At 45.6% G+C, this 26,882-nt stretch overlaps 1 protein-coding gene and 1 long non-coding RNA gene across 11 annotated transcripts in view; one reads left to right on the top strand and one right to left on the bottom strand.

The window, feature by feature from the left end:
• Nucleotides 1–8,607: 8,607 nt before the first annotated feature.
• Nucleotides 8,608–14,403, bottom strand: LOC144335244 (uncharacterized). 2 transcript variants are annotated; one of them, XR_013405920.1, is made up of 3 exons: nt 14,369–14,403; nt 11,976–12,127; nt 8,608–8,950 (listed from the first exon to the last, which is right to left on the bottom strand). It is a non-coding gene; the product is annotated as an uncharacterized LOC144335244 (long non-coding RNA). The 2 variants fall into 2 exon arrangements; XR_013405922.1 differs by having other exon boundaries at nt 11,976–12,086.
• Nucleotides 14,404–14,885: 482 nt separating this feature from the next.
• The window catches only part of RCAN3 (RCAN family member 3), a 43,364-nt gene continuing 31,367 nt past the window's right edge, over nt 14,886–26,882 (top strand). For 5 of the 9 annotated variants that reach the window (XM_077969693.1, XM_077969690.1, XM_077969687.1 and 2 more), the window contains exon 1: nt 14,886–15,148. The gene's annotated coding sequence lies outside the window, so the exon portion shown is untranslated. Of the gene's footprint in view, nt 15,182–26,882 lie in introns of all 9 variants that reach the window. The other 4 variants (XM_077969723.1, XM_077969714.1, XM_077969705.1 and 1 more) reach the window with 1 other exon arrangement.

Below are 26,882 nucleotides of genomic sequence, written 5' to 3'. Positions count from 1 at the left end.
ATGTCCCAGGTCCATAGGGCCCCCTCCTCTTACTTTTCTTTAAAAAAACTGTTTTCTATATATAATGCACATACTATACAATGTATTCATTTAAAGTGTGCAATCCAATGGTTTTAGTATATCACAAGTATATGCATCACCACAGCTAATTTTAGAATATTTTCATCAATTCAAAAGAATACAGGAAAAAAAAAATAACGAGTGTTGGAGACAAGGTACAGAAACTGGGAACTCTTCTGCAGCACTGGTGGGAATGAAAATGATGCCGAGGTGGGCGGATCACAAGGTCAGGAGTTCGATACCAGCCTGACCGACATGGGGAAACCCCATCTCTACTAAAAATACAAAAATTAGCTGGGCATGGTGGTGGACACCTGTGATCCCAGCTACGCAGGAGGCTGAGGCAGGAGAATCACTTGAACTCGGGAGGTGGAGGTTGCAGTGAGCCGAGATTCCGCCACTGCACAGCAGCCTGGGTGACAAAGCAGGACGAGAAAGAGAGAGAGAGAGAGAGAGAGAGAGAGGAAAAATGATGCAACCACTGTGGAAAACAGTATGGTGGTTTCTGTAAAAATTAAAAATAGGCCAGGCGCAGTGGCTCAAGCTTTTAATCCCAGCACTTTGGGAGGTCGAGGTGGGCAGATCACTTGAGGTCAGGAGTTCAAGACCAGCCTGGCCAACATGTGAAACCCTGGCTCTACTAAAAAATACAAAAATTAGCTGGGTGTGGTGGCACATGCCTATAGTCCCAGCTACCTGGGAGGCCAAGGCACAAGAATTGCTTGAACCTGGGAGGTGGAGGCTGCAGTGTGCCAAGATGTGCCACTGCACTCCCACCTGGACAACAGAGTGAGACTCCATCTCAAAAATAATAAATAAATAAGTGCAAGCCTAAAAAACAATTAAAAATAGAATTATCACATGATCCAGCAATTCTTCTTCTGAGTTATATATACACAAAAAAGTGAAAGCAGATGTATTAGTCTGTTCTCACGCTGCTAATAAAGACACACCTGAGACTGGGTAATTTATAAAGGAAAGAGATTTAATTGACTCACAGTTCCACATGGCTGGAGAGGCCTCACAGTCATGGCAGAAACCAAATGAGAAGCAAAGTCACATTTTACATGATGGCAGGCAACAGAGCGCTTGTGCAGGGGAATTCCCATTTATAAAACCATCAGATCTCGTGAGACTTACTCATTACCAGGAGAACAGCATGGGAAAGACCTGCCCCTGTGATTCAGTTACCTCCCACTGTGTCCCTTCCATGACACGTGGGAATTCTGGGAGCTACATTTCAAGATGAGTTCTGGGTGGGGGTCACAGCCAAACCATATCAGCAGGGTCTCAAACAGGTATGTGTACACCCACATTCGCAGCAGCATTATTCATGATTGCCAAAAGATGGAAGCAAGCTAAGTGCCCATCAGTTGATAAACAGAACGTGGTCTCTCCACACAATGGAATATCATTCAGCCTTAGAAATGAAGGAAATTGGCCAGGCGCAGCGGCTCACGCCTGAAATCCCAGCACTTTGGGAGGCCGAGGCGGGTGGATCACGAGGTCAGGAGATCGAGACCATCCTGGCTAACACGGTGAAACCCCGTCTCTACTAAAAATACAAAAAAAAAAAAAATTAGCCGGGTGTGGTGGCGGGCGCCTGTAGTCCCAGCTACTTGGGAGGCTGAGTCAGGAGAATGGCATGAACCCAGGAGGTGGAGCTTGCAGTAAGCCGAGATCACACCACTGCATTCCAGCCTGGGTGACAGAGAGAGACTCCGTAAAAAAAAAAAAAAAAAAAAAAAAGGAAATTCTGACCCATGCTACAGCATAGATGAACCTTGAAGCTATTAAACCAAGTCCAATCAGCCAGTCTCAAGGGGACAAATATTATGTGACTCCTCTTATATGAGGTACCTAGAGGATCAAATTTATAGAGACAGAAAGTAGAAAGGCAGCTACCAAGGGCTGGGGGAGAGGGAACTGGGAAGTCAATGGGTCCAGGGTTTCATGGGTACAGAGTTAAAGGGTACAGTTTCATGGTTACAGAGTTTCAGTTTTGCAAGATGAAAAGCGTTCTGGAGATGGATGGAGTTTGAGGTTGCAGTGAGCTGTGATGGCACCCTGCACTGCAGCCTGGGCAACAGAGTGAGACCTACTCTCAAAAAAAAAAAAAAAAAAATTGTTACCTAGACATAAGGTATTACCTATGTAACTGAACAGGTAAACGCTCTGAAGAATCATGGAGGTAGCGACTACAGAGAGCTATGTCCATTCCTCAGACCAAGGGCACCAAGGAAGAAGCTCTAATTATTACATCCGTGCACATCAGTGAAAATGTACTTAATGCCACTGAATTGTATGCTTAAAAATAGTGAAAAGAGGCCGGGCGCGGTGGCTCAAGCCTGTAATCCCAGCACTTTGGGAGGCCGAGACGGGCGGATCACGAGGTCAGGAGATCGAGACCATCCTGGCTAACACGGTGAAACCCCGTCTCTACTAAAAATACAAAAAACTAGCCGGGTGAGGTGGCGGGCGCCTGTAGCCCCAGCTACTCAGGAAGCTGAGGCAGGAGAATGGCGCAAACCCGGGAGGCGGAGCTTGCAGTGAGCTGAGATCCGGCCACTGCACTCCAGCCCGGGCTACAGAGCAAGACTCTGTCTCAAAAAAAAAAAAAAAAAAAAAAAATAGTGAAAAGAGTAAATTTGACGTTAGGTGTATTTTACCACAATTTAAAAAGAAACCCTATACTCTTTGTCACTTCCTGGTACTCCCTAACTCTTAGCCCCTGGCAAGCACCAATCTATCTTCTGTCTCTATAGAGTTCCCTATTCTGGATTTTCCTAGGAATGAAATAATATATGGGCTTTGGTGATTGGCTTTTTTGACTTAGCATAATATTTTCAAGGTTCATCCAAGTTGTAGCACGTACTTCCTTTTCATGTCTGAATCACCTCTTCTAAAGTTTAATCATTACAGCCTCTTCCTTTGGTTCCCTTGGTCCTAGGAATGGACATAGCTCTGTATAGTTGCTACCACCATGATTCTTTGGGGTTTTACCCGTTCAGTTACTTAGGTAATAGCTTTATGTCTAGGTAACAATTTCTTTTTTCTTTTTCAGAGGAGGTCTCACTCTGTTGCCTAGGCTGCAGTGCAGTGGTACGATCACAGCTCACTGCAACCTTGAACTCCTGGGCTTAAGCAATCCTCCTACCTCAGCCTTCCAAATGGCCAGGACTACCAACACACGCCTCCACACCTGCTAATTAAAAATTTTTTTTCATAGAGACGGAGTCTCTCTATGTTGCCAAGGCTGGTCTCGAACTCCTGGCCTTGAGGGATCCTCTTGCCTCGGCCTCCCAAAGTTGTAGGATTACAGGCACAAGCCACTGCTCCTGGCCAACAATTCTTTACATTAAATTCTTCCTGTTTAACTCACTGATGTGATTTCTGTCTGTTGACCAAACCCTGATGGATACTTAAGAAAATTCAGACTCATTTGAATCCCTGGGCTGCTCAAGCAGCTGCCCATTTTTAATGTTCCATTTTCTCCTTTGCTCTCTGCCTGTCCCTTCTTCCTTCTGATTATGGCCATCTAGCTCTTATTCTTCACCATCTGCAGCTCAAATTAATCAGGAAATAAAATCTCCTCCCCCCAAATTCCAGGATTGCAGCATTTAAAGAGCAGCTCCTTCCAGTGTGAAGCTGTAGGTACTGATGCCCTTGAAGATAACAGATCTGTAGTTAATTCAGCAGCTTCCGAATCTTCGGGCAAATGGGATTGATTCTTTCTAATTTAGAGCAGCGCTGCAAGATGAAACCTTATCCAGCATCCAGGCTTCCAAACATGCTGAAGACATATTTCCATACCTGATCCTCAAAAGTATGCCGGAGTGGTTTTTTTTTTTTAGACGTGTTTCTTTTTAATGAAAATGCAATAGTTATTGATTGCCAACCTTGTTATTGAAAGTTTACACTTTTCTAGGTGCTGTCACAAACGGTTCATTTGAGCCTCCAAACCATCTTAGAAGGGCAGTAGCACTGTTATTTCCACCGAGCTGAAGAGGCAGGCTTAACGAATGTGAGGTTTGCTCAATGTGTAACAGCCACTTGTAGTTAGCAGCGCAAGCAGGATGGGAGCCTGAGTGTTGTGAGGATGTGAAGATTTTTAAGTAAAATGCCTGCAGCTCTGGTGAGACTGTGGAAGGGGGACACAGAGTCAGGGCAGGAGCCAGGAGGAGGCAGGTAGAAATTGGTACAACCTTTCTGAAAAGTATTTGGAAATATGTGCACCGACATTCCCTTCCAGGTAATAAAATTACAATGATCTAAACTGTTTTTATTAACAGCTAGATCAATGCAACAGAAGAAATCATCTGGAAATATACATGTAGTATGTTCTTATATATTCAGACAGCCTTCAATTTTCTTTTTTAATTATTTTTTATGGAGACAGGGTCTCACTCTGTCACCCAGGCTGGAGTGCAGTGACTCACTGCAACCTTCACCTCCCCAGTGATCCTCCCACCTCAGCCTCCTAAGTAGCTGGGACCACAGGCACATGCTACCATGCCCGACTAGTTTTTCTGTGTGTATGTATTTTTAGTAGAGATGGGGTTTCACCAAGTTACCCAAGCTGGTCTCAAACTGCTGGACTCAAGCAATCCTCCTGCCTCAGCCTCCCAAAGTGCTAGGATTACAGGTGGGAGCCACCACACCCTGCCCAGGTCCTTAATTTTTGATAGTTCAACTTATGATTTTTCCACTTTGCAATGGTGTGAAAGCGATACGCATTCGGTAGAAACTGTACTTTGAGTACCCACACAACTATTCTGCTTTTACTTTCAGTACCGTCACCAATGAATTTCGTGAGCTATCCAACACTTCATAAAATAGGCTTTATGTTAGATGATTTTGCCTAACTGCAGGCTAACGTAAGTGCTCTGAGCATGCTTCAGGTAGGCTATGATGTTCAGTGGGTTACATATACGGTATTAAATACACTTATGGGCCGGGCACGGTGGCTCACGCCTGCAATCCCAGCACTTTAGGAGGCTGAAGCGGGTAGATCACTTGAGGTCAGGAGTTCGAGACCAGCCTGGCCAACATGGTGAAACCCTGTCTCTACTAAAAATAAAAAAATTAGCCTGGTGTGGTGGTATGTGCCTGTAATCCCAGCTACTCGGGAGGCTGAGACAGGAGAGTCACTTGAACCCAGGAGGTGGAGGTTGCAGTAAGCCAAGATCGCACCCCTGCACTCCAGCCTGGGCAACAAAGTGAGACTCCATCTCTAAATAAATAAATACACTTATGACTTAACGATATTTTCTTTTTTTTTTTTTTGAGACGGAGTCTCACTCTGTCACCCAGGCTGGAGTGCAGTGGCCGGATCTCAGCTCACTGCAAGCTCCGCCTCCCGGGTTTACGCCATTCTCCTGCCTCAGCCTCCCGAGTAGCTGGGACTACAGGCGCCCGCCCCCTTGCCCGGCTAGTTTTTGTATTTTTTAGTAGAGAAGGGGTTTCACCGTGTTAGCCAGGATGGTCTCGATCTCCTGACCTCGTGATCCGCCCGTGTCGGCCTCCCAAAGTGCTGGGATTACAGGCTTGAGCTACCGTGCCCGGCGATATTTTCAGCCTAATAAATCAATGGATTTATTAGGACATAACCCATCATAAGTCAAGGAGCATCTGTACTAAATTGCATATATATGAAGCAGTGGGTTCTTTCATTATTAATGTTAGAACCACTGGAAATAGTATTTAAGTTTGAGGCTTACCTTGACTTACGTTGGTGTTACATCTTGATAAATCCTGTCTCCAAAAAAAGAAAGTAAAGGTCATGATTAATCAGCCTTCAGCAAGCTAAGAGATCATAAAGTACAAGATCAATACACTGTATACAAATAATTGTTTTTTGAGACAGGGTCTCACCCTGTCACCCAGGCTGGAGTACAGCAGTGTGATCACAGCTCACTGCAGCCTCAACCTCCCTGGGCTCAAGTGATCCTCCTACCTCAGCCTCTTGAGTAACTGGGACCACAGGTATAGCCTGCCACTATGCCCAGGCTAATTTTTTTTTTTGTAGAGATTGGGGGGTTGCCATGTTGCGCAGGCTGGTCTTGAACCTCTGGGCTCAAGTGATTCTCCCTCCTGGGCCTCCTAAAGTGCTAGGATTACATGGGTTTTTTGTTTGTTTTGAGACAAGGTCTCAAAACACTGTCACCCAGGCTGGAGTACAGTGGTGCAATCATGGCTCACTGCAGCCTTGACCTCCTGGGCTCAAGCAGTGCTCCCACCTCAGCCTCCTGTGTAGCTGGAAGCAAAGGTGCATGCCACCACACCCAGCCAATTTTTTTATTTTTTGTAGAAACAAGATTTCACTTGTTTACCCAGGCTGATCTCGAACTCCTGGAGCCAAGCAGTCCTCTTGCCTCGGCCTCCCAAATGGTTGGGGTTACAGGCATGAGCCACCACTCCTGGCCAAATAAAAATTTTAAAACATCTTTATATTAAAAAAAGAAAATTTTTGAAAGGGAAATTATGAAGAGAAAATTTTCAACAAATGTAATCACAGGGTTACTATCCACAGTGTATATGTTCTTATAAACAAACAATGCTAATAGTTCAGTGGAAGAATGGACAGAGAACCTGGGCAGATCTCAGATGAAGCACATGAAAAATCAAGATGTCATGTTTGGGAAGGTTTTTTATTTTTGGGTTTTTTTTTTTTTTTTGCCTATCAATCAGGAAAGGCACTTATAACTAAATACAGTAACAACCTTTTTGAAATGCATTTTGTCATTTTCCGGTAAGAGTTTTTTTAAATGTTCATGCCCCTTGCCTAGTAACTGCTTCTGGGAATCTATGCTGAGGAAATAATCATACATGCAACAGTATATTTTACATATAAAGATATTTATTGTATGGTTAATCATGTAAGAGAAAATTGTAATGAAACTTTGATTACAACAATAAGGAAATAATTAGATAAATAACAGAACACACAATGCAATATTATGTAGTCATTAAAAAATTTAAATAGTATTTTAAAGCACAAGATAATGTTTGCAATATGTTAAGTGAAATAGATAGGAGATCCAAATTGGCTGATTAATGGTATACTAATCTTACCCAAAAAATTGGAGAAAAATACTCTATACTAAAATATTGAATAGTGACTCTGAACTCCAAAAATCTAAGACAGTTCTCAGTTAATTTAGAAAGTTTATTTTGCCAAGGTTGGGCCCGGTGCGGTGGCTCATGCCTGTAATCCCAGCACTTTGGGAGGCCGAGGTGGGCAGATCACGAGGTCAGGAGATTGAGATCACCATGGCTAACATGGTGAAACCCCGTCTCTACTAAAAATATAAAAAAATTAGCTGGGTGTGGTGGTGGGCACCTGTAGTCCCAGCTACTAGGGAAGCTGAGGCAGGAGAATGGCATGAACCTGGGAGGCGGAGCTTGCAGTGAGCCAAGATTGCACCACTGCACTCCAGCCTAGGCGACAGTGCGAGACTCTGTCTCAAAAAAGAAAAAAAGTTTATTTTGCCAACGTGGAAGACACATGCCTATGACACAGCCTCAGGAGGTCCTGACAGCATGACAACATGTACCCAAGGTGTCAGAGCACACTTTGGTTTTATACATTTTAGGGACTCATGAGACATCAACCAACATATGTAAGATGAACATTGGTTGGTCTGGAAAGGCGGGACGACTTGAAGTGGGGAAGAGGCTTCCAGGTCATAGGTAGATAAGACACAAATGGCTGCATTCCTTTGAGTTTCCGATGAGCCTCTCCAAAGGAGGCAATCAGATATGCATTTATCTCAGTGAGCAGAGAGGTGACTTTGAATAGAATGAGAAACAGGTTTGCTCTGATCAGTTCCCAGCTTGACTTTTCCCTTTAGCTTAGTGATTTGGGGGACCCAAGGTATTTTCCTTGCACATGACTATCTCTGGATCCTGCGGTTGTGCGTGATTTGAATTTTTTTTATTTATCTTTTTGTTTTCAAATGTTCTATAAAGGCCAAGTCCAATTTTGATGAGAAAATTTTAAATATCAAGAATCGACATGACTCATCTCCCAACCAATGTTGGATGTGGTGCTGATAAGAAGTTTCACTCCTCCAGCAAACTATTGGATCGTGTTGCAACTCTCTTCTTGGGGGAATGGCTGACTTGCCAGGAATGGGAGACAAATGAGGGTGTTACCAGGGAGGCAGGTTAATTTAAGGCTCTTCAGGAAAAGGTGCCATCTGTGATGCAAATCCTATAGGAGATCTAGAGTGTGTGGCAGAACATGAACTAAAATATCCAGCACACCCAGATGCATATTAATGAGTCTGAGATAGAGATCGATCGATTCCTAGAGTTAAAGCAGGCAGGCCTCTAGTTTCCCCTTCTCTCTTTCTCACTGCATGCTCTCTCATGCAGCGATTTCTCTCCTCATCAGAAGCAGCTCCGTTTCCTCTCTCCCTTTCACTCCACTACATTTATTGTGCACTTACTACCTACCAGAACCAGATGTTGTTATAGGAGCTGGGAATACATCCATGAACAGACTAATCCCTGCCCGCATGGAACTGATATTCTACTTGGGACTTAGGCATTAAACCAGTAATTGCATAATTATTTTATTAATTACAATTGTGATAGATGCTTTGAAAAAGTACTACAGGGAGCCATGGAATCATTTATGGTGAATATCAGTTGGGATTGTGTTTGGCTGCAACAGATACCTAACAAGATACAAGAATATATCTTTACCATATGAAGGCAGTATAGATGGAGGAGCCCAGGGCTGGTATGGCAGCTCTGGTGTCACAAGGGATACAGGCTCCTCATCTTTTGGATTCACCATCCTGACATGTGGCTTCCATCTTCAAGATTACCTCCTGGTCCAAAGTGGCTGCTGGAGCTCCAGCCATCGTGTTCACATTGCAGGCTAGAAGAAAGAACTGCAAAAGGTTGGGCCAGGCACGGTGGCTCATGCCTGTAATCCCAGCACTTTGGGAACACGAGGTGGGCGGATCACAAGGTCAGGAGTTTGAGACCAGCCTGGCCAACATGGTGAAACCCCGTCTCTACTAAAAATACAAAAATTAGCCAGACGTGGTGGCGCATGCCTATAATCCTAGCTACTCAGGAGGCTGAGGCAGGAAAATTGCTTGAACCCGGGAGGCGAGGTTGCAGTGAGCCTAGATCACACCACTGCACTCCAGCCTGGGTGATAGAGCGAGGCTCCATCTTGAAAAAAAGAAGCAAAAGGGTACCTCTGCCAGCCAAGTCAGCCTCCCTCTGCTCATATCTCACTGGGGCAAAAGTAAAAATTTTCTTGTAAACTGCTTATAACCCAGGTCATGTTTCCTGAGCATCTGCAATGTGTCTGGCACTTTACAAAACAACTTTGCAAGGCAGGTATCATCGATTCTATTTAACTTTGGGAGGCTGAGGTGGGAGGGTCACTTGATCCCAGGAGTTTGAGACCAGCCTGGGCAACAAAAGCGAGACCTTGCTTGTAAATTATAAAAATCATAATTAAAAAACCCACTGTAACAGATGAGAAAAGTAAGACTTCACAGGCTTAAAGAACTTGCCCAAAAATCACACAAGCAGTCAGTGGTAGAGCTGACTTCCTGGAGCCCATACTCTTTCCATTGTACTTTTCTGCCTTCCCATCAGCAACTAAAAACGAAGCAAGAAAGTTCCTCAGATTTGCCATAGACTATATTTAAAGAAAGGCCATTTTTTCCTATTTAAAATGCATTAAACAATGCAACCAATTAAAAGAACTGAGATGGATTTGTATAAAAGCAGGGACTCGGTTTGTTTTGTTCACTGCTATATTCCCAATGCCTAGAACCGTGTCTAGTAAACCTACTGGCATGGGAAGAACATTTCCATAACCCCTGAATGTTCTGTGCCCCTTTCCAGTTAATCCCTATCCTCAGAAGCAACCGCTAATCTGATGCTTATTACCATACATTAGTTTTGCCTCTTCTTGACTTTCATATAAATGAAATCATACATCTATGCTTTTTGACTTCTTTTGCTCAACAATTGCTTTTGAGATTTATCCGTTGTTTTGTGTATCAGTATTTCATTATTTTTTTTTTTATTGCTGTGTAGTATCATATTGTTTGAATATACCATGGTTTTCTTATCCATTCCTCTTATGGGCGTTTGGGATACTTACAATTGGAGAACAGTATGAGTAAAGATTTTTTGTTGTTGTTTTGTTTTTGTTTTCGTTTTTTTGAGATGGAGTCTCACTCTGTTGCTCAGGCTTGAATGCAGTGGCACAATCTTGGCTCACTGCAACCTCTGCCTCTTGGGTTCAAGCCATTCTCCCACCTCAGCCTCCTGGGTCACTGGGATTACAGGTGCCTGTCACCACGCCTGGCTAATTTTTGTATTTAATTATGTTGCCCAGGCTGGTCTCAAATCCCTGACCCCAAATGATCCACCCACTTTAGCCTCCCAAAGTGCTGGGATTACAGGGGTGAGTCACTGCACCTAGCCAAGATGTTAAGAGCATTCTTGCACCAGCCTCTTTTTTTGGTAGACATTTGCCTAGGTTTCTCGAGTCTACATCTCGGAGTGGAATTTCTGGGTCATAGGGTAGGTGTACATTTAGCTTGGTAAACTGGCAGTTTCTAAAAAGCAGTTGCATCCTTTTACATTCCACCAGCAATGTATGCATGTGAGATGGAGATCTTTTGCCACTTGTATTATTGTCATAGCACAGCCCCAAAACAAACCTAATAAGGATTTGTTAGGATATTTGCTGTTAAATCTACTCAAATAAGAATAAGAAAATCTGAAATGAAGTCGCCGGTCTGGAAATTCTCCTGAAAGGCAAGAGGTGTGCTACTCAGGATCTGTGGCATCGTCTGAGAGGTTCCGCTTCAGTTTTCCAGGGCAGCGAAATGCTTAGCAACCTGGGCATAGGTTTCAGTGGATTGAGCCACAGGGATCAATTTCTCTTTTTCTCAGCCTGTAACTCAAACCTCACATGAGATGGAGAGGGAGGGAGTGTTAGAAATGTGAAACTGTGTCAAGTTCATTCATAACAAGCATTTATTACCCACCGTGTGGTCATCACCTCGCTAGACATGATAGTAAAGAGGAAGGATGTGGAAGATTCTGTTCTTGTTCTCAAGTTATCGAGTTGCTCACGATCTAGATGATAGATACAAGATGGCAACTCTTCCTCTGTTCACTATGGAAAGGCTGGTGTTTGTTCTTCTAGATTCTGCCTTTTGCCTTTTCTGTGTTCTATTCTACATGCGCTCCTGGGGTGATTTCATCTGAGCCCGTGGTTTCAACTAACTACCGCGCCTCCGTCCCAAATCACTACTCATTGAGCTCACTCCTAGGCTCCAGATGCATGTTTTCCAACTGCTTCCATCCTCAGCTCCTCTCTACCACTCATAATTTACATATAATTCCTCAGTAAACTGTGTTAACACTGCCTCTGAGATATAGCCAGAATCCTACCATTTCTCATTGCTTCCCCCATCACGACCCTGTCCAAGCCACAGTCATCTCTGGTCTGCACTTGTGATACTTCTTCCAAACCAGTATCACTACAGTAGTGCTGTTGCCTGCCCTTGATTCATTCCCCTTTCTTTTGGTAATAGAAACTTGAATCTCCTTTGGTGAATGTAACCATCAGCATCCCAGCAGATGATTAATCTAAAGAGGGTTTAGTAAAGGTTCCATACAGATGTGTGGGCAGGGTTGAGGGAAAAAGCAGGTCTGATGGTGTGATACACTGTGGCAAGCAACAGAGGGGAGCCATTATCACCTCCAGGGTGGATAATTCTGGAGGTGGAGAAAGGAGAATTTACTAGAACTAGGAGAGAGTACCTGTGTGAAGAAGGCAAGTTGAGAGAAGCTTCAATAAATGCATGTTGCCAACCTGCAGCAACCCAGAAGGGCAGGGGCCAGAGGAATAAAACCCTTACATTCCTCCTCCTCCAACCTTTCGGTCTCATTTCCAATGTCTTCTATTTGGTGAATTCAACTGTAAGTCAGAGGACAAGGGACCTGTGGAAGCAGTCCATGCAGGTTGGCCTCTTGAGGCTCAAATCAGGAAGGAGAAGGGTGGAGAGTAGATCTGGAAGGGCCAACAGAAATGATCTAGCACAGGAAGCCAGCTCTCCCCAAATCTCAGCCCATGCGATTTGAGAGGAGCTGTCAGAATGTTCCATGCTCCTTCTCAGGAGAGTGGTTTAGTGATGCACGGGTAACACAAGTTAGACCAATGAGATGTAGTCCTGGGACTTTTGTTGACAGCATCAGGGAAAAGAAACTCCCTTTCTGCTCGAAAGGGTGTGATTTGAAGTTGTAAGCAGCCATTCTGCCATCTCATGGGGAAAAGGAAGCCTAAGAATGAAAAGTCAACAGGAAATAGAGTCAAGAAATGGAGAGAAAAGACTTAATCCTGATGTCGTAGTTTAAGCCCCTGAATCCAGCCATGCCTGAAGCCCCAAACTTTTCTGTTATGTGAGTCAATGCATTCCATTTGCTGCTTAACCCAGTCTGAGTGATGTATTCCATGAAAAAAAAAAAAAGAGAGAGAATCTTGAATAATACCGGATAATGTGAACCCCATTCCCTGGCCCATCATGTAGATTGCTCACTTCTTCCTCTGCTTTGTCAGCGCGTCGCCAACGTCTCAAATAGTGCACACCTACAATTGTGTCACAATCACTGTGTCCCCTATCTGTGGGCTCCTCAGGTGGCAGATCTGTATGGGCCTTACCCATGCAAGCCCAACACCCGCACAGGGCCTAATTCCTCAGGGAAACTCAGTTAAACAAACTTAACCTGGTTGTTTGACTTAGGATCTCTCAAGGCCATTTTGTGTGTGTGTGTGTGAACATGCATCAGACATCTCCAGGCAGGGCTATGGAATGCAGCCGTTTCCAATCTCATGTCATGTGAAAATTCAATGTTTTGGCCAGGTGCAATGGCTCATGCCTATAATCCCAGCACTCTGGGAGGCCAACGCAGGAGGACTGCTTGAGTTCAGGAGTTCAAGACCAGCCTGGGCAACATAGTGAGACCTCGTCTCTACAAAAAATAGAAAAATTAACCAGGCATGGTGGCATGTACCTGTAGTCCCAGCTACTCAGGAGGCTGAGGTGGGAGGATCGCTTGAGCCTGGATGGTTGAGGCTATGATTGTGCCACTGCACTCCAGCCTAGGCAACAGAGCAGACCCCATCTCAAAACAAACAAAACAAAACAAAACAAAACAAAAAACCCTCAACTTTTGCAAAAGTTGCTGTGTTAGAGGAATTTAGAGAAAAAAAAAAATTACTGCAGTCCTTAGGGTGACTTTGACAAAAGAAGCAGTTTGCAATCATCATTAGTTAAACGAATGAAAGTGAAGAACTTAGTTAAGACAAGATGGGGAGCAGGAGCAGCAGGGTTGGAGGCAGCAGGAACCACAGAAGCAGCAAGCAGGAAGCAGGAAGGGTGATCTGCTGGGTATACCTCTGTGACGGTGCTGGGCTCAACTGCTGGAGAGCCCTTGGGGTCATAATCCAACCCCGATTCCTCAGTTTACATCTAACAGGGATTAGATGTGCTGTACACATTTTAGTCCATCTTCCTGCCCCATGATGCAGGCACTGAGTGCCTTTGATGTTAACCTTCACCGTGCCTCACTTTGCCTCTGAAAGGCCTTGAGTGGGTAATCAGAGCTGATTTTCTTCTAACTGCACTGCACATTCCTTTTTTTTTTCTTTTGAGACGGAGCCTTGCTATGTTGTCCAGGCTGGTCTCAGACTCCTGGCCTCAACCGATCCTCCCGCCTCAGCCTCCTGAGTTGCTGGGACTATGGGTGCGCACCACCGCGCAGCTGCGGGTCCTTGCAGGTGGGAGCTGAGCCCAGTTATTTTCCCTGATCTGTGACCCTGCTTCCCTCTCTGCCGGCTAAGGGAGGAGACATCAGCTGCCTTCCAAGCTGTGCTCAGGCGCTTTGTCATCATAGCTGTTATTGGTAATAATAATACCTGCCAATGTAAGCCTCGGTTCTACCACTGAAACGCGCTGAACAGTTTAGACCCCGGCTCTTCCCTTTGCCTAATAGTTGTAATCATGTCCCATGGTCTCCTAGGGCGTCGGAGACAAGCAAGCAAGACTGCATGGAAGGGTTTTTACACGAAAAAGAAAGCATTAAACATGTGAATTGTACGACAACAGTAGATAGGGCATAGGGTGAAGAGGAGTAAGAGGAGGAGGGAGAGCGGGAGGAGGGAGAAGAGCACGAGTGGGGAGGAGGGGAGAGGAGGGGAAGGGGAAGAGGGTTGTACCCGCCAGGGCGGGACCCAGCCTGTGCCGTCCCACACCTGGTGCTAGCTCCAGCTCAGGTACTTGAGGCCGCCTCTCCTCGGGCAATAAGGCGCCGGCAAGTCCCCCGCATCTGATAATATCCGGGCCGCCGGTTGCCGGGAGGTGAACCGAGGTAAACTCGCCGCGCGCGGGGCGCAGTGTACATAGTAACCAGCCCTGAGTAAACGTTCGTCATATTCCTATGAGCTGCTCCGGAGACTGTCCTACGGGGCTAGCAGGAAAAGGAGATCGGCTCTCTCCGCTCCCGGTGGAAAACGAGAAGGTCGCCAGAGGTCCTGTTTTTGGGGGGATCTAAAGCCCCCGCCCCAGCGCTACAGCCCAAGCCCCCTACAGGCTGGGAACCAAGGACCCGGAGGAGCGGAAGGAGGGCGCGCGCGGCGAGACACCCCCGCCCCGGCCCCCGCGCGCCCCCGCCCCGGCCCCGGCCTCGGCCGGGCCTCCGGCGCCTGCGCCGCCGTGCGCGCGCCCTGCCAGAACAGGAGGGGACAAGGCGGGCGCGCGCAGGGGCCCGGGAGCGCGCGCGGCGCCGGCAGCCTCGCTCAGCCGGGACACCGCCCTAGTCGGCGCCTAGGCGGCCGCTCTCTCCGGCGTCGAGGGCGTGGCGGCGAGGCTGCTGCTGCCCGCGGCTCCTGGCTTTGCCCTCGGCCCCGCCTGCCGCCTGCCAGGCTCTCGGAGGTCTCGCAGCTCGCGGCCCCAGGCTCCCCGCAGACCCGTCGGGCCGCCAGGGCTCGTCCGCCGTCCTCCCGGCTCCGGTCCTGCGGCGGCGGGGCGTGCAGGTGAGACTCCTTGGCGCCCGCCCTCTCCAGCAGGTCTGCACCCAGCGCGGGGCGGGGGTGGGGCGCGGGGCGGGGGCGGGGGGCGTGAAAAGTTAAAAAAAAGGAAGAAGCCACCCCAAGAAGCCCGGGAGGGGTGGGAGCCCCCAGCCGCGGGACCCGGAGATGCTGCCGCGCGCGACGTCGCCTCCCGCCGCACCCTTCTCCCTGGTGGGGTCTAGTCTGGCAGCCTCGAGGGTGGTGTCCCGGAAAACAAAACAAAAGTGTTTTGTCTTCTCCACCAACGATTTTCTCCCACCAAGTGTTTGACTTTTTGAAAAGCCGACAGGCCCAGCCTGCCTCTGAAGGCAGGAGCGGCATGGGCGCCTGGAAGGTGGAAGCCCCCTGTCTTTCTCCCTTGCCCCGCTGCCCCCACGGTGCGTGGATCACCATCGCATCAGTGACTCCCTAACTTCTTGAAACTTGTCTGTCTGCTTCTGTCCGCCGCCTGGACAGGTAGGGCAGGAGTGATCTGTTCCAGGTTGATTTCGTCTAGCTTCCGTGCAAAATCTGATCATCTCCTTTAGAGATTAGGATTCTAGTGTAGGAAGCAATCCAGATCCGTGTTTCAGATACAAACAAGGATTATTTAAAGTGATGTTTTCCTGTAGTGCTGAAAGCCAAAAATACTCGCTTTCACTTGTTGGAAGCCACCGAGTACACCACATTTATTTGAACTTTTCATAGAAGTCTCTGATGTACTATTTGGCAAAAGAAGCAATTGATTTATCGGTAGCTGTGATTACATACGATGTAATTTGTTCTAAGACTGTTTCATTGGCTTTAGTTCAATATGTTAAGCTCTGTAAACACGTAATTCAGGAGCTAGATATGCATCACACAAATGTGTTCTTTTTGGTGGGGATTTAAATTGATCTTCTAGAAATGGGCTTTCCATGCAAAAAGACTGTGAAAAGCCTGAAAACTGAGTCTCTTCGTTAGCCAGGTCATCAGCTTTACATTTTACTGCATTGGCAAGCCTTGCCTTTTTTCTTTTCTTTTCTTTTCCTTTCCTTTCCTTTCGTGTCCTGTCCTGTCCTGTCCTTTCCTTCTTTTTGAGGCATAGGCCTGGCTCTGTCACCCAGGCTGGAGTGCAGTGGTGCAGACACAACTCACTGCAGCCTCAACTTCCCAGGATCAAGCGATCCTCCCACCTCTCAGCGTCCCGAGTAGCTGGGACTGCAGGTGCCGGCTAATTTTTTGTAGAGATTGGGTCTCACCATGTTGCCCGGCTGTTCTTGAACTCCTGGGCCCAAGCCTTCCGTCCACCTCTGCCTCCCAGAGTGCTGGGATTACAGGCATGAGCCACTGCGCCCGGCCTAGACCTTTTTTCTTAGCCTGGAAACAGATTTCAGTGCTTTTCTAGGAAACAAGATTTTTCCTGTTGTTGAAATACAACGTTTGTAAAGGTTTCAAACATGTGAACATTAGGTAACAGACAAGAGCAGATTTTGTATGGTGTTAGAGTTGTTGATTGAAGGACTTAAAACATGAAAAGTCGTGTGAACCGGAAATCCATTAGCCTGAAGCCTGTGAAATAATGGAAGCTCTGAAGTTCAACACCATTTGTTACTTAGAAAAAAACCCCACAGAAGGTGGAGGTAGGACAGCAGCCTCCACTTTCTCCCTAGAATGTAAAGGTTCTATCCAGGGGAAAGGAATTACACCCAGCACAACAAATAGCGTCAGTCTTATATATCTCAACTTCAGTTATTCTTTAAAGCCTGTTGTTTTCATGTGTTTTGTAGGCTGGTGGTGGTTGTTTATTTCTATCTGTCTCTTGCTAACAAATTCCTGGTGGAGTGGAACCTCAATTTTAACAGGACTAATTCTAGGTTATGTGTGAAAACAGGACATGGGTCACTGAAACATACAAAATACAAAATCAGATTTTCACCTGTTTTACTTTACTGTTGCACCAAATTTTTCTTACACACAGCTACTAAAAAATAGTACAGTTCTACCTGTAAGGGGTAAATGAGTAGAGAATAGAAGGTAGGGCTTTGTGAAAGCCGTTTGGAACTTCCCATTGATGGTCCTAAGTGGCTTTTCGTTGTTTTCGTTTTCTTTTTCTTTTGTTTTTTTTTTGAGGTAAGTTCTCCTTCTGTTGCCCACTGCTGGAGTGCAGTGGTGCAAACACAGCTCACTGCAGCCTTGGCCTCCCAGGCTGAAGTAGGCCTCCCACCGCAGCCTCCTGAGTTGCTGAGACTACAGACGTGCACCATGTATTTTTTTGCAGAGACGAGGTTTTGCCATGTTGCCCGGGCTGGTCTTGAACTCTGGAGTTCTGGCAGCCCGCCTGCCTCCACCTCCCGAAGTGCTGGGATTACAGGCATGAGCCACCACACCAGTCCAGGTGTTTCGTTTTGTTTTTTAACTTAGTTGAAATTTATAATTTAGAAATTTATAAAAGGAACTTAGTAGCCCAAAGCACCTGTGTTTATTTTATATATTTTATACATTTTATGTATTTTATTTTGTTCATTTTATAAATACGGAAAAGGCAAGTGATTTTTCCCAAGGTTATTCAGCAGGACGCTTGTTGAGCTGATAATGGAGCACTTGTTTGCTTCCAGTATTGCTTGCCAGCATTTTTAACACACACAAAAAGTAAAAAGTGCTTCTAGCTAAGATATTGAAATGTTCACCAAGTTGGGAAGCCTATTAATTTGAAAAATTATTATTTTAATCCTGGAGGAGAAAAAACTTGCCTTTTCCTGATCAGAACAGAAAATGCAAGATCCATGCCATGTGCTTGACATTTTGCCTTGATAGATGACTTTTGTCACAGGCTTGTTGTGGCGGACCAGATGGTCATGCTACTTGGAGTTTTTCCACTCATTTGATATTTCCATGAAGAAACAATTTGCCAGAAGCCAGCGGCAGTTACAGTTGTGCTAGAGATGATGGGAAACCTGGAATAGCACAGACTTTTTGCTTACAGGAGCTGGAGGATATTGGTTCAGCCCATTCTGCTGGGCCAGTCAGGAGTTCCCTGGATTGGTAAACTGAGGAACAGTTGAGTCTTGTGATGGTTGGAGCAGAGCGGTAATCATACCACTGCACTATAGCCTGGGTGACAGAGACCCTGTCTCTAAAAAAAGAAAAAAGAAAGAAACATAGATATCTTGGGACAAAAGACAAATAATTTGACAATAATCTAAAAAAAAAAAGGAAGGAAAATAGCTAAGACGTTATTAGGATAACTGACAAAATTTGAATCCAGATTATGCATTTGACAAATTATGTATTAGATAATAGTATTATATCAATGTTAAATTTCCTATTTTTGATAAATATCTTATGGGTTATGTAAGAAAATGATCTTGTTTTTATACACTGAAGTATTTGGAAGTAAAAGGGGTATGTTCCATCTTTCAATGGCTCAGGAAAATGCACATCTATAAAAATAGAGAAAGATAAAGCAGATGGACAAAACAGAAGGAATTAGTGACTCTGGGTAAAGGATACAGCGTACCCGAATTCCTTGTGCTATTCTTATAACTTCTGTTTGAAGTTATATCAAGAAAAAAAGGTACTCAAAATTGAAGATAGAAAACAGGAAACGAAGGTGTGACATTCTAAGAATTTTTTTTAAGTCAGGTGAAGGATTATTTCCTGTGTTCTGTTTTTTAAAATCTTTTTACGGGTTAGACGAGGGAACTTGAAACAAACAAACAAAATCTTATCAAGAATAGGTTGACTTTCTCAAATTTCAAAATCTAGTCAGCCAGAGCTCCTCAATTTGTCAGCCTCCAAAAACCCAGGCACAGTATTTTCTTTACCTCTTTTTAATGGGTTGGGAATAGGATAGAAACATTAGTGCCTCTAAGAGATAAAACACAAAGACAGCCCGCCTTTAGAGATACTAAAAGTAAATTGCTTTGATTTTATCATTTCCCTGCCTAAAAACCCTCAATGGCATGCTGATATTGACATGGTCTTTTTTTTTTTTGACATGGTCTTTATGTCAAAACTCTGTAACCCTACTTTCTTGGCAACCTGGCCCATACCTGCCTTTCCGACTGTCTCATGCCACCCCCACCAAACACCTTGCACCTTAGCCATGCCAGATCACGTGAACATGCGGGTCCTATTGTCTTCCTGCCTTTGTTCATGTCCTGCTGGCTTTGCATGGAATACTCCCCATTCTTTTCCTTCTGAAATTCTGTTCATCCTGGAAGTCTCACCATCGCCTCCTTTGGGAAGCTATCTCTAATTCCATGCAGAATTCAATTTACCTGTGTCTGTGCTGACATATCAGTGGGGTCACCACAATGCTACCTGCTTTTATTCAGCCTCCCTTATTTAAGCATACACTGTGAGCGGGAAACTGTGCCAGGGCCTGGGGCTTCACATATACAGTCTTGTAGCTAGGGGTGATTTGTAAACAAATAATCACAACATAAGTGTGTAACAGAAAAACGAACCAAGCCCTGTAAGAGCTAAGTCCACCTGATAACTTTGTCTTGAAGAAAAGACTAATAGCCACAGTGAGATACAGTGTCACTCCCTGCCCTGCTCCCCCAGGGCCCCTTTCCAGATTGGAGATTTCTGGCACAATAAATGAATAAGCTAAAAACAGTTGTTGTACCTATGGGCCACCCAGATAGATATATTCAATAGAAAGTGAACATTTATGGCTGGGTGTGGTGGCTCACGCCTGTAATCCCAGCACTTTGGGAGTCCGAGGAGGGTAGATCACCTGACCTCAGGAGTTTGAGACCAGCCTGCCCAACATGATGAAACCCTATCTCTGCTAAAAATACAAAAAGTTAGCCAGGTGTGGTGGCGCGTGCCTGTAGTCCCAGCTACTCGGGAGACTGAGGCAGGAGAATCACTTGAAACCTGGAGGTGGAGGTTGCCAGTGAGCCGCGATCGTGCCACTGCACTCCAGCCTGGACAACAAGAGCGAAACTCCGTTTCAAAAAAAAAAAAGAAAGCAAAGAAAGAAATTGAAAAATACAAGACTAGAACTCGAGAGAGAGAGTGAATCCTGATATATAAATTTGAACATAGCTATATAGATCAGTGATTTTCAGGATTTGTAGGCAGGAAAGACCAACAGGCAGATCACAGTCTCTTGGGGACATGGTACTTTTCCAAACTACCTATCCTCCTTCTTGCTCAAGGTTCTGCTCTGGCTTCCCTCCCAACTTTGGTGACATTCATCCTCTCTTAAGGTCGTTGCATGAAATGAGAGCCAGTATTGACACAGGTGTGTGTGAACCATAGGGAGGCAGGAACTTAGTTGAGAACCTCTGGTGGTTAGGCAGCTAAATACTCCAGTGTGGATAAAATCACCCAGGAGAGGAAGATGAGGAAAAGAGGATGAGGATGTAGAGAAAGAGGAGGCAGTAAAAAAGATAGAGTTGGTGAGGAAGAAGGGCCAGGAAGAGCCAGGACCCAGAAGGCAGGGACACAGAGAGGTCCAAGAATGAGTGGAATAGGCAGGCGGGTCATGTGCTACAGATACAGGCTGAGACTTAACACTGGGTTTCAACTGCAGGCTTGTTCGGGGATGTCGTGGGTTTTGTTACAGATCATTGTAATAAAGCCAGTCACATGAATTTTGGTTTCCCAGTGCATATAAAAGTCTTGTTTACACTACACTATAGTCTATTAAGTGTGCAATAGCATATGTCTTCTAAAAATGTATATACCAGGCCGGGCGCGGTGGCTCAAGCCTGTAATCCTAGCACTTTGGAGGCCGAGACGGGCGGATCACGAGGTCAGGAGATCGAGACCATCCTGGCTAACATGGTGAAACCCCATCTCTACTAAAAAATACAAAAAACTAGCCAGGCGAGGTGGCGGGCGTCTGTAGTCCCAGCTACTCGGGAGGCTGAGGCAGGAGAATGGCGTAAACCCAGGAGGCGGAGCTTACAGTGAGCTGAGATCTGGCCACTGCACTCCAGCCTGGGTGACAGAGCCAGACTCCGTCTCAAAAAAAAAAAAAAAATGTATATACCTTCATTTAAAAAATACTGGCCGGGCGCGGTGGCTCAAGCCTGTAATCCCAGCACTTTGGGAGGCCGAGACGGGCGGATCACGAGGTCAGGAGATCGAGACCATCCTGGCTAATACGGTGAAACCCCGTCTCTACTAAAAATACAAAAAACTAGCCGGGCGAGGTGGCGGGCGCCTGTGGTCCCAGCTACTCGGGAGGCTGAGGCAGGAGAATGGCGGGAACCCGGGAGGCGGAGCTTGCAGTGAGCTGAGGTCCGGCCACTGCACTCCAGCCCGGCGACAGAGCGAGACTCCGTCTCAAAAAAAAAAAAAAAAAAAATACTTTGTTGCTGAAAAATGCTAACGATCGGCTGGTGTAGTGGCTCACACCTATAGTCCCAGTACTTTAGGAGGCTGGGGTGAGTGAATCACTTGAGCTCACGAGTTCGAGACCAACCTGGCCAACATGGCAAAACCCCATCTCTGCAAAGAATACAAAAATTAACCGGGCATGGTGGTGTGCGCTTGTAGTTCCAGCTACTTGGGAGGCTGAGGTGGGAGGATCACCTGAGCCTGGGAAGGTCAAGGCTACAGTGAACCATGATTACGCCACTGCACTAGAGTCTGGGCAACAGAGTTAGAGCCCCATCTAAAAAAATAATGCTGACGACTGAGTCGTAATCTTTTTTTTTTTTTTTTTTTTGAGACGGAGTCTTGCTCTGTAGCCCGGGCTGGAGTGCAGTGGCCGGATCTCAGCTCACTGCAAGCTCCGCCTCCTGGGTTTGCGCCATTCTCCTGCCTCAGCCTCCTGAGTAGCTGGGACTACAGGCGCCCGCCACCTCGCCCGGCTAGTTTTTTGTATTTTTAGTAGAGACGGGGTTTCACCGTGTTAGCCAGGATGGTCTCGATCTCCTGACCTCGTGATCCGCCCGTCTTGGCCTCCCAAAGTGCTGGGATTACAGGCTTGAGCCACCGCGCCCGGCCAGTCGTAATCTTTTTGTTGGTGGAAGGTCTTGCCTTGAGGTTGACAGCTGCTAACTGATCAGGGTGGTGATGCTGTAGTTTGGGGTGGCTGTGGCAATTATTAAAATAAGACAACAGCATTTCATGACAGATTTCTCTGTAGTATGTGATGCTGTTTGATAGCATTTTACCTACAATAGAAGTTCTTTCAAATTTGCAGCCAATCCTCTAATCCCTGCCATTGCTTTATCAACTAAGTTTATGGAATATTGTAAATCCTTTGTTGCCATTTCAATGATGTTTACAATATCTTCCCCAGGAGTAGATTTTATCTCAGGCGGCCGCCTTCTTTGCTCATTCACAGGAAGCCAACTCCCATCCATTCAAGTTTTGTTTGAGATTGCAGGAATTCAGTCACATCTTTAGGCTCCACTTCTAATTCTAGTCCTCTTGGTATTTCCACCACATCTGCAGTTATTTTCTCCCCTGATGTCTTGAACACCTCAGAGTCATCCATGAGGGTTGAAATCAACTTCTTCCCAACTCTTGTTGATGTTGCAATTTTGACCTCCTCCCATGAATCACGAATGTTCTGAATGGCATCTAGAATGGTGACTTCTTTCCAGAAAGTTTTCCATTTACTTTGCCCAGATCCATCTGAGGAATTGCCGTCTCTGGCAGCTGTATGCTTATGAAATGTATTTCTTAAAATAGTAAGACTTGAAAGTCAGAGTTACTCCTTGATCCATGGGCTGCAGAATGGATATTGTGTTAGCAGACAGGAAAAGAAATCTCCCTATGTATTTCTGTCAGAGCTCCTGGGTGACCAAGCGCATTGTCAACGAGCAGTAATATTTTGAAAGGAATCTCTCTTTTTTTTTCTTAGCAGTAGGTCTCAAGAATGGGCTTAAAACATACAGGAAACCATACCGTAAACAGATGTGCGGTCATCCAGGCTGTATTGTTCTGTTCATAGAGCACAGGCATTGTAGATTTAGCACAGTTCTTAAGGGCCGTAGGATTTTTAGAATGGTGAATGAGCATTAGCTTTAACTTATAGTCACCAGCTATGTTAGCCCCTAACGAAAGAGTCAGCCTGTTCTTTGAGGCTTTGAAGCCAGGCATTGACTTCTAGCTATGAAAGTCCTAGATGCATCTTCTTCCAATAGAAGGCTATTTTGTCTATATTGAAAATCTGTTGAGTGTGGCCACCTTCATCAGTGACCTTAGCTAGATCTGCTGGAGAACTTGCTGCAGCTTCCACATCAGCACTTGCTGCTTCACCTTGCACTTCCATGTTACAGAGACAGTTTCTTTCCTTCAGCCTCATAAACCAACCTCTGCTAGCTTCAGACTTTTCTTCTGCAGCTTCCTCAGCTCTCTCAGCCTTCATAGAAGTGAAGAGAGTTAGGGCCTTGCACTGGATTAGACTTTGGTTTAAGGGAATGTTGTGGCTGGTTTGATCTTCTATCTAGATCACTCAGACTTTCCATATCATTTTAAGGCTGTTTTTGCCTTTTTAACATTTGTGTGTTCACTGGAGTAGCACTTTCAATATCCTTTGGGAACTTTTCCTTTGCATTCACAACTTGACTGATTGGTCAAGAGACTTAGCTTTCAGCGTCTCGGGACGAATCTTCCTCAGTGGGCTTAATCATTGCTGACTTTTGATTTGAAATGAGAGACTCACAAAGCTTCCTTTCACTTGAACACTTAGAGGCCATTGAAGGGTTATCAGTTGACCTAATTTCAGTATTGTCGTGTCTCAGGGAGTGGGGAGGCTTGAGGAGAGGGAGAGAGTCGGGGGAATGGCCCCAGTCAGTGGAGCAGTTAGAACACCCACAACACATACTGATTAAGAACACCCACAGCCAGGTACCGTGGCTCACGCCTGTAATCCCAGCACTTTGGGAGCCGAGGTGGGCAGATCACAAGGTTAAGAGATCGAGGCCATCCTGGCCAATATGGTGAAACCCTGTCTCTATTAAAAATACAAAAAATTAGCTGGGTGTGGTGGCGTACACCTGTAGTCCCAGCTACTCGGGAGGCTGAGGCAGGAGAATCTCTTGAACCCGGGAGGTGGAGGTTGCAGTGAGCCAAGATCACCTCACTGCACCCCAGCCTGGCGACAGAGTGAGACTCCGTCTCAAAACAAAACACCCACAACATGTATTGGTTAAGGACACTTACATGTATTCATTGATTAAGAACACCCATGTGTATTGATTAAGAACACCCACAACATGTATTGATTAAGTTTGCCGTGTTATAAGGGTGCGGTTCATGGTGCCCCAAAACAATTACAATGGTAACATCAAAGATCACTGACCACAGATCACCATAACAGATACAATAATAATGAAAAGGTCTGAAATATTGTGAGAATTACCAGAACATGTCAAACATGAAGTGAGCACATCCTGTTTGAAAATGGCACTGATAGACTTGCTCAATGCAGGGTTGTCACAAGACTTCACTTTGGAAAAAACGCAGTTCTGTGTGATACAGTGACGCGTGATAAAATGTGGGATGCCTGTTGGGAAGCCGTTGCCATCCATGAGGAGGGCAGCTGCAGGCAAAAGGTAGTGCGGAGGCCAAACTGCACCTAATTCAGGAGTGACTAGAGCAGAGGGAGCGCGGCAAGAAGATACCACATTTCCCAGGAGCCGGTAGGAAGGTGAAGGAGAATTAGGACCAGTGTGAAGGGAGGGTAGAATCCAGATGGTAGGGCTTATGGGAACACATATGTTTGCTGAGGAAGAGGAACAAGTGGAGAAGGAGGAATTGAAAGTATAGCTGACAGTTTGGGAGGCCGAGGTGGGCCAATAACTTAAGGTCAGGAGTTTGAGACCAGCCTGGCCAACATGGTGAAACCCCGTCTCTACTAAAAATACAAAAATTAGCCGGGCATGGTGGTGCATGCCTGTAGTCCCAGCTACTTGGGAGGCTGAGGCAGGAGAATGGCTTGAACCTGCGAGGCGGAGGTTGCAGTGAGCCAAGATCGCACTACTGCACTCCAGCCTGGGTGGCAGGATAAAATTCTGTCTCAAAAAAAAAAAAAAAAAAAAAAAAATTAAGTACAGCTGACAGCTGATGGAATGAAGTGCTTTAGGAGAATGGGTGCTTACCATTGTTGAGGAGGAGAAATGCTGGCTTTGCTGGGAGTGCCTTGAGGGTAGGAACCATGTTTTCTTCACTCCCCAACACCAAGCAGTAGGCACTCAGAAAATGTGTATACAAATGAGTAAAGATTTTACTTCTTAGAAGTAGTCTTGATTAGTATTATAGAATACCAAAAAACCTCACTATTTTTATTCTATAATTACCATTCTATATTGTACTGTGTATAAGCAATGTATTGTGACCTTCTGTTCTTTGAAATAAAAGTGAAAAATCACAAATCAGGTGGTATTGAGGTAGTAATAGTAATCATAATCACTTAGTTTGTCTGTGCCTGCTACGTATTTCTTAAATTCTGCCCCTACATCTTGAAATGTGTCATGTCCAAGACTCTGTGCTCGGTGGATGTGATGTGCAATTCATTGGAAGAGGCAGACATGCACAGAAACAGTCTATGAGAGGCAGATTCTGTCCTGTTATTCCACTCAGGGACACTGTCAGCTTCAGACATTTGTCTTAAAATTGGTTATTTTTTAAAGTTCAGAAAAAGGGGCTGGGCGCAGTGGCTCATGCTTGTAATCCCAGCACTTTGGAAGGCCGAGGCGGGCGGATCATGAGGTCTGGAGATGGAGACCATCCTGGCTAACACGGTGAAACCCTGTCTCTACTAAAAATACAAAAAATTAGCTGGGCGTGGTGGCAGGTGCCTGTAGTCCCAACTACTTGGGAGGCTGAGGCAGGAGAATGGTGTGAACCCGGGAGGCAGAGCTTGCAGTGAGCCGAGATTGTGCCACTGTACTCCAGCCTGGGTGACAGAGCAAGACTCCGTCTCAAAGAAAGTTCAGAAAAATGACATCTTTTTATTTTTTTAAATTTTTTGTAGAGGCAAGGTCTCACTATGTTGCCAGGCTGGTCTTGAACTCCTGAGCTCAAGTGATCCTTTGATCACTGCCTCAGCCTCCCAAAGTGCTGGGATTGGCCAGGCGTGGTGGCTCTCACCCGTAATCCCAGCACTTTGGGCGGCCGAGGTCTGCAGATCACCTGAGGTCAGGAGTTGGAGACCAGCCTGGCCAACATGGTGAAATCCCATCTCTACCAAAAAATACAAAAAATTAGCCAGGCATGGTGGTACACGCCTGTAGTGGAGGCTGAGGCATGAGAATTGCTTGAACCCAGGAGGTGGAGGTTGCAGTAAGCTGAGATCGAGCCACTGCACTCCAGCCTGGGCAACACAACACGACTCCATCTCAAAAAAAAAAAAAAAAAAAAAAGTGCTGGGATTATAGGCATGAGCCACCACACCTGGCTCTCTTTTTGATTTTCTGTGTTAAATTTTGCCTACTGCAAATATTTAAGATATTAACAAAGACTGAATTTATAGACAGCTTTTGATTCTGTGTAACTTAATTCTTTCAAGTGTATTCAAAAAGAACAAATTGGTTAGGAGAGGTAGAGTCAGCTCATCACAGACCATATTTCAGGGTGCAGATGGTGAGAGAATTAGTGTGGGTTGTATTTGGCTGTGCCAGTTACACTGTTGTAGATGGAAAACCCCAAACAAATATGTGGAGGCTCTTCTGGTTCACATTTTTCTTTCTACTGCTTATAAACTGGAGTACATATTGATATGATCTCATTTTATATTACCCTTTTTTCCATAAGTTCA

The sequence above is a fragment of the Macaca mulatta genome, chromosome 1 (assembly GCF_049350105.2).
Source record: "Macaca mulatta isolate MMU2019108-1 chromosome 1, T2T-MMU8v2.0, whole genome shotgun sequence".
NCBI classification, from domain to species: Eukaryota; Metazoa; Chordata; class Mammalia; order Primates; family Cercopithecidae; genus Macaca; species Macaca mulatta.
The sequence above is the reverse complement of the archived record's forward strand: the minus strand, read 5'-3'. Positions and strand labels throughout refer to the sequence as shown.